Below are 6,000 nucleotides of genomic sequence, written 5' to 3' on the forward strand. Positions count from 1 at the left end.
GTTCAACTACAATGTATGTCTGAAATAATTTAGTCTGTGGATCTGCAGGTGGGAACTGAACCCAAGAATAGAATACCTCCGATTCAATGCCCCTTTTTCCCTGCACCTATAAGCTGCGCTGAATCAAGAGCATGCCCTAGATGATACGGACTCATGAGGCGGAAAGCCGGGAGAGAGACGCTCGCATTTTTTAAAAAACTTGTAGAATTAACCTGATTGTTTTACCTGCTGTCACTGCTCCCTGGGCACTCCCCCCTTAAAATCCTGATCGATATCCCCGCGCAGCTGATGACAACGCTGCCGCAGGTTGGGTAACAAATCGCCGCCATCAGGCCACACCCACTACCGGGAGGCCACGCCCCCCTCTCCCCTACAAATCATGTGCTTTCCTCGACGCGCAGCGGACGCGCCGAAGGCGCGCCAAAGGCAAGCCCATCTGCGCCCATCCGCGGCCGTCAGGGGCCAGGGGCCACCCCCTTGGTTCCCCTCATAGGACTCAATACAGCAACATCGCCCTTATCAAACTTAAACCCCCCCACGGAAGCTTATTGCCATCATTGCCACCACCCCTTGGACCTTCCCATCTCTTGCCAACACTGTGGCATTAGGCTCAACCATGCCCGATACAAACCTGAACAGCAAAGCTTCACCCTACTCCTCCTTAACTGCAGATCCCTGCCTAAGCATAGCGCAGAAATCTTCCTGTTAATTGACGTGCGGAATCCGGACGCCGTCTTACTAACCGAGACCTGGTTAACCCCAGAATGCGATCCAGACGTAATTCAAGCACTCCCCCCTGGCTACCAGATCACTCGCAGGGACCGCACTAGGGGTAAAGGAGGAGGTCTTGCAGTCATTCACAAATCCCGATATCAATGTCACTGTACTCCGGACCCCATCCCAGACTGTGAAAGCATATCCTTCTGCCTCAAATTCACCCCCAACGACAGCCTAACAGGGATACTCGTGTATCGCCCCCCAGGCCCTCTGAATCATTTTCACTCCTCACTACCTTCGCAAGCGGCCGAATCTGCCATGTCCTCTTCCAACTTTACGGTACTTGGCAATTTTAACAAACATTTCGGCAACTGCACTGACAGTACCGCTAATGAGCTAGTCTCCAGCTTGGCCACCATCCAACTGGAGCAACTAATCCGGTCCCCTACTCACAACAAAGGTCATCTGCTCGACCCGGTTTTTAGCAACTGTCCCAACCTATTGGTTGGCACCATCACACACCTTCCCTGGACTGACCACTTTCCATACCCCCATCCCACGAAAAATGAGAAACTGGTCAAAACTCCCTCTAGAGCAGTGGGGGAACCTACTGACTGCCACGAAACCTTCACTCTCCCAGGACCCCCTACTCGATAGCGGGAAATTCAACAAATGGATCGAGGATTCTCTCTACTCTATTCTCCCCTGCAGGAAAACCGTGTTAAAAAGATCACGAGAGACCAACCCCTTGATACTTGGAAGAGCTTAGGGAACAAAAACGTCAGTGCAGAAGGTTTGAAAGGAAATGGCGCCTGGAATATACCACCACTGATAAAAGCAGATATAGGGAAGCCATAAGGGCATATAAACCTGGAATCACTACAGCCCAATCCACCTACTATAAAGAGAAAATCATGTCTGCTAGTTCCAAGCCTAGAGAAATTTACCAAATTGTCAAAAGCCTTTCAAAAATCCCCCCCCTGAAGTCCCAGTCGATAACCCCACGGTTCAATGCAACGACTTAGCCGACTTTTTCTATCAAAAAATCAATAAAATATACTCATCCTTCATGACTTTCGCCCCGAGCCCAGCATTAGTGAGCCCCAGTCTTCAACCGCTACAGAACTCCCCTGCCGAGCAACCATGAGCAACCTCCCACCATTAGACTTAGAATCACTTCAATTCCCCCCCCCCATATGATGACCATGGCTAGTCAAGTCATTCTCCCTACTCTCATGGAGCTATTGAATAGCTCCATGCAAAAAAGAGTTGTACCTCCCATTTGGAAACAGGCGATGGTGAAAGCATTATTGAAAAAGCCCAACCTTAACCCTAACGACCCTAACAACTACCGTCCCATCTCCTTGTTACCCTGGGCAAGCAAGATTCTGGAGAAATACGTCAACCTCCATCTCACAAAATTCCTTGAAGAAAATCTTTTACTGGATGCTACCCAGACAGGATTCCGCCCAAAACATGGCACGGAAACAGCTCTTCTGGCCGTAATGGAGGAATCTAGGAGGATCTTGGATCGAGGGGGATCAGTGGCAGTGGTCCTCCTCGATCTTAGTGCTGCGTTTGACACGGTGTGCCACAAAACTCTGTTACAACGACTGTCCTGTCTGGGAGTCTCCGGAGATGTTCTTGCCTGGTTAGGATCTTTCTTGAGCGGAAGGACTTTCCAGGTTTTCGACGGCGACTCCTGTTCCACCAGTAGACCTCTGAGTTGCGTGGTACCGCAGGGCTCTTCTTTAAGCCCCACGCTGTTCAATGTGTACATGAGACTGCTGGCTGAGGTCGTCCGTAAATATGGCATTAAGATCATCTCATATGCGGACGACACTCAGCTCGTGGTCTCCCTGGCACAGAAGAACAGCGGGCACCCGGAAGTCAATCTGGCCGCCTGTATGGAAGAGGTAAGAAGATGGATGACAGCATCCTCTTTAAAACTGAATGGCGAAAAAACCGAGATCATGCTTCTCGGTCCTCCCTCTCTTACCACCTTCGACCAGCTATGGCCCTCCAGTTTAGGCCCACCCCCATCCCCGAAGGAGGACATCAAGAGCCTAGGAGTCTGGCTCGATAAATCTCTTACCCTCAATACTCAGGCAACAAAAACATCAGCAATCTGCTTCGGGCTTATTCAGATGCTAAAAAAAATCCTACCGATCCTGCCCTTTGAAGCTAAACAAATTGTCATTCAGGGCCTCATTCAGTCCCGGCTTGACTTTAACAACGCCCTCTACCTGGGAGCCCCTGAATATGTATTACAAAAGCTTCAGTGGACCCAGAATTGCGCAGCTCGTACCCTGCTCCAAATGCTTCGCAGAGAATCGGCCAAAGCAGGGATTCGATCACTCCACTGGCTCCCTGTCAGGGAAAGAATAAAATGTAAGGCCCTCTGTATTTCCCACCAAGCCTTTCATAGAGCTGGCCCTGAGATCAACCACTCCCTTCTTACTCCCTACTGCCCCGGCAAACAGCTTCGTTCAGTGAATGCATGCCTTGCCGCAGTTCCCCGAATAAAAAGGTCCAGGGCAGGAGGCAGGTCTTTCACGCTTAATACCGCCAAACTCTGGAACTCCCTTTCCCCCTCACTAAGTGCCAACCGGATCCTCTTGTCTTTCCGCAAAGAGCTAAAAACCTTCCTCATTGGAAATTAGCTACCCCCACTTCCATCAGAGTACTACGTCTTCTACTCAGCGCTTGGACGCCCTCGGGCAGCAGCCGCGCTATACAAATCTCCTTTTCATTTCATTTCATTTCAAACACCTTGTTTGCCTCAATCACAAAGGTCTATATCCAAAGAGGAGTTTGGCCCAAAGGGACAAGATACAGGCAGGGCCCTATAATTAAAAAAAACAAATTGTGCCTGAATCTCTACTTTTTTTAGAAAGAGTGTTTATAATTGGTGCTCATTAGCTAAACACATTTCTTTATGTTTGTACCTCTTATTTATTTAGACCGTTTTCATTATTCTTATTTTTCATTGAACTATTCTTTGTGAAAAGGAAAAAATTTGTGCAAAATTTACATATATTCCAAACACTTAAGACAAATCTATTTACATTCAAACACCAACTATACATATTACATCACAATACACATAATTATATACAAAACACATTAAACCAATTGTGACCAAAAATGTGACTCATACATTTGAAAAGTCAATCTCATAGATTTTTGAAAAAAAACCAATATATAACCATAAGAGCATATACTTATTAAACAAATATTTCATCAATATAGGACAACATCCCCTTTTCTTATATGCTCTTTCTGATATGCTGACGCATTTCGAATCTTAGGTTATGGTTGCCTAGATTCCTTTCAGGGCTCTCTGATTTTCTGTACGAGATGTAAAAAAAAAAAAAAAAAAAAGAGAATTTGAGTGAAATAAAAAGTTTTTTTTTTTATTCTGCACACTTTTCAACTAACTCTCAAATCTATTTTCTTAATACCTTGTGAGATGATACTCTTCATCTGTTATATCTCAGTATTTTCTTATCGTGAATTTTTTTCTAGACTGGGGATTTTCTGTCAAGAAGACACAGTGATTTAATCTTAGTGATATTCCCAGAAGACTCTTATCTGTATTCAGATAAATTAGTATGTCATACCTTGCTCGTTGTTATCTCAATTATTACTGTGGCAAAATCATCAAATATCTTTTCCTTCAATGCTGGTATTCAAGCATTTGTATTGGCAAATGGAAAAGCTATTTTTAGTTTCTATAATTTGAACACAAGATTGCCGTTTTTATCAAATTGTCTCGGTCAAATTACATTTTGAGGATATTACCTGTATTCTGTTTGTGTTTTCAGGATAATGGAAAGCAGACTGTATTCTGCTTTCGAACGTGCGTCCGGAGACGGCGTTCGTATTTCTGCAACTAAACAGAAAGCTGGCGTTTAGTGGAAGAAGCCTTGCTACTTTGTTTCAAAAGTTTAAACATGCATTTCATTGTGGCGCGTACCTTGATCTTTGCCAGAGTCAGGTCGCGTCGCCCTCGCTCGCTTCGCCGGTTATTAATTATTATTTCCTGCAACAATTGTAAGGTATTTTGAGTTATTCAACTCTTGTTGTCTCCATGTTCGAGTTATACGCCAGGTTTAAAAAGCTTTTGACCTCACCTCCTAGTCGCATTCTCTGTTACTCGAGCACTCCTCAATGTTGTGGCAGACATTTTGAAGGGTGGAGTTTACTTTCTTAATGGTCTCATAGACCTCTGTTATTGGTCATTAATTTGCACTGCATGTTGGAACATGTAGTGTATGTTACTGGGCTTCTTATTTCAATCATTCTTACCCTTGTATTCAATCATTATCATTGGGCACTACTTTATTTTGTATTGTTAAGGCATTTAACTGCGCTCAGACTGTATTTGTTGTTAAATTCATGCCAATCTCTTTTTAAGTATCACCTCTTTTTAGAAGTTACTGACTTTGCATTATGGGGCATGTATTTCTAGTGTTTTGGATCATAGACCTTTACACTTTTTGGTTTTACTCGTTCCAGTCAATACAGTGAAATACATATTTTCAAGCATGCAAAATGTTTTTATAACACTGTTTTGACTAATTACAACGATTTTAATGCAAAGGGGAATATTTTGTGATCATGTATTTAAGAGTCTCTTCATAGTCTTGTAATTTCTGACATATTATTTAATCTATTTAAAGCGCTATTAAATTTGAGAATTAAATATGCCTCTTTCTGGAGCAGTGCTCTTTCAGTAGCTATCATACGCTTTGCTGTACTTATAGTTGCCAGGAATGTCCATTTAAAGTCATTCCCTGCATGTTTTCTTTCACAAAAATGTTCAACCGTTGGGGCGTTAGGGACTTTCTTTTTTAGCCTGGACCTGTGTTGTGTAATCCTTACGTTAACCTGTTGATTGGTTTTCCCTATATACAGTTTTGGACAGGGACACGTTATCGCGTATACTACATTCTTGGTCTTACAATTTGTAAAACTAGAATGCTTCCACACCACTCCTTCATGATTAAACTCTGTGCCTTCGATGGTATTCGTACATGCCACACAATTGCCCCATCTATGGTGGCCTTCTACTGGCTTCAGTTTCCATTGGGATATCATGTTGCTTTTAGGGGCAGGCACGGAAATATCAGCTCTTACTATTTGTTGGCCTATGCTCTGACTTTTTCTCATTGCAAATATTAGTTTGGGGAAAGGACACTCAAGGTTCTCAAGGAGATGGCAATTTTTCAATACAATTTGTTTGAATTTATTGGTGTCAGGCCCAAAGGTTGTTACACA

At 43.8% G+C, this 6,000-nt stretch overlaps 1 protein-coding gene across 1 annotated transcript in view; it reads right to left on the reverse strand.

The window, feature by feature from the left end:
- LOC144770731 (sialic acid-binding Ig-like lectin 10) overlaps positions 1–5,002 on the reverse strand; it is a 448,268-nt gene extending 443,266 nt beyond the window's left edge. The window contains exons 1-3 of the mRNA XM_078655468.1: positions 4,854–5,002; positions 4,697–4,762; positions 4,522–4,612 (exon numbers count right to left, since the gene is read on the reverse strand). The gene's annotated coding sequence lies outside the window, so the exon portion shown is untranslated. The remainder of the gene's footprint in view (positions 1–4,521; positions 4,613–4,696; positions 4,763–4,853) is intronic.
- Positions 5,003–6,000: the final 998 nt, after the last annotated feature.

The sequence above is a fragment of the Lissotriton helveticus genome, chromosome 7, assembly GCF_964261635.1.
Source record: "Lissotriton helveticus chromosome 7, aLisHel1.1, whole genome shotgun sequence".
Lineage (NCBI taxonomy): Eukaryota > Metazoa > Chordata > Amphibia > Caudata > Salamandridae > Lissotriton > Lissotriton helveticus.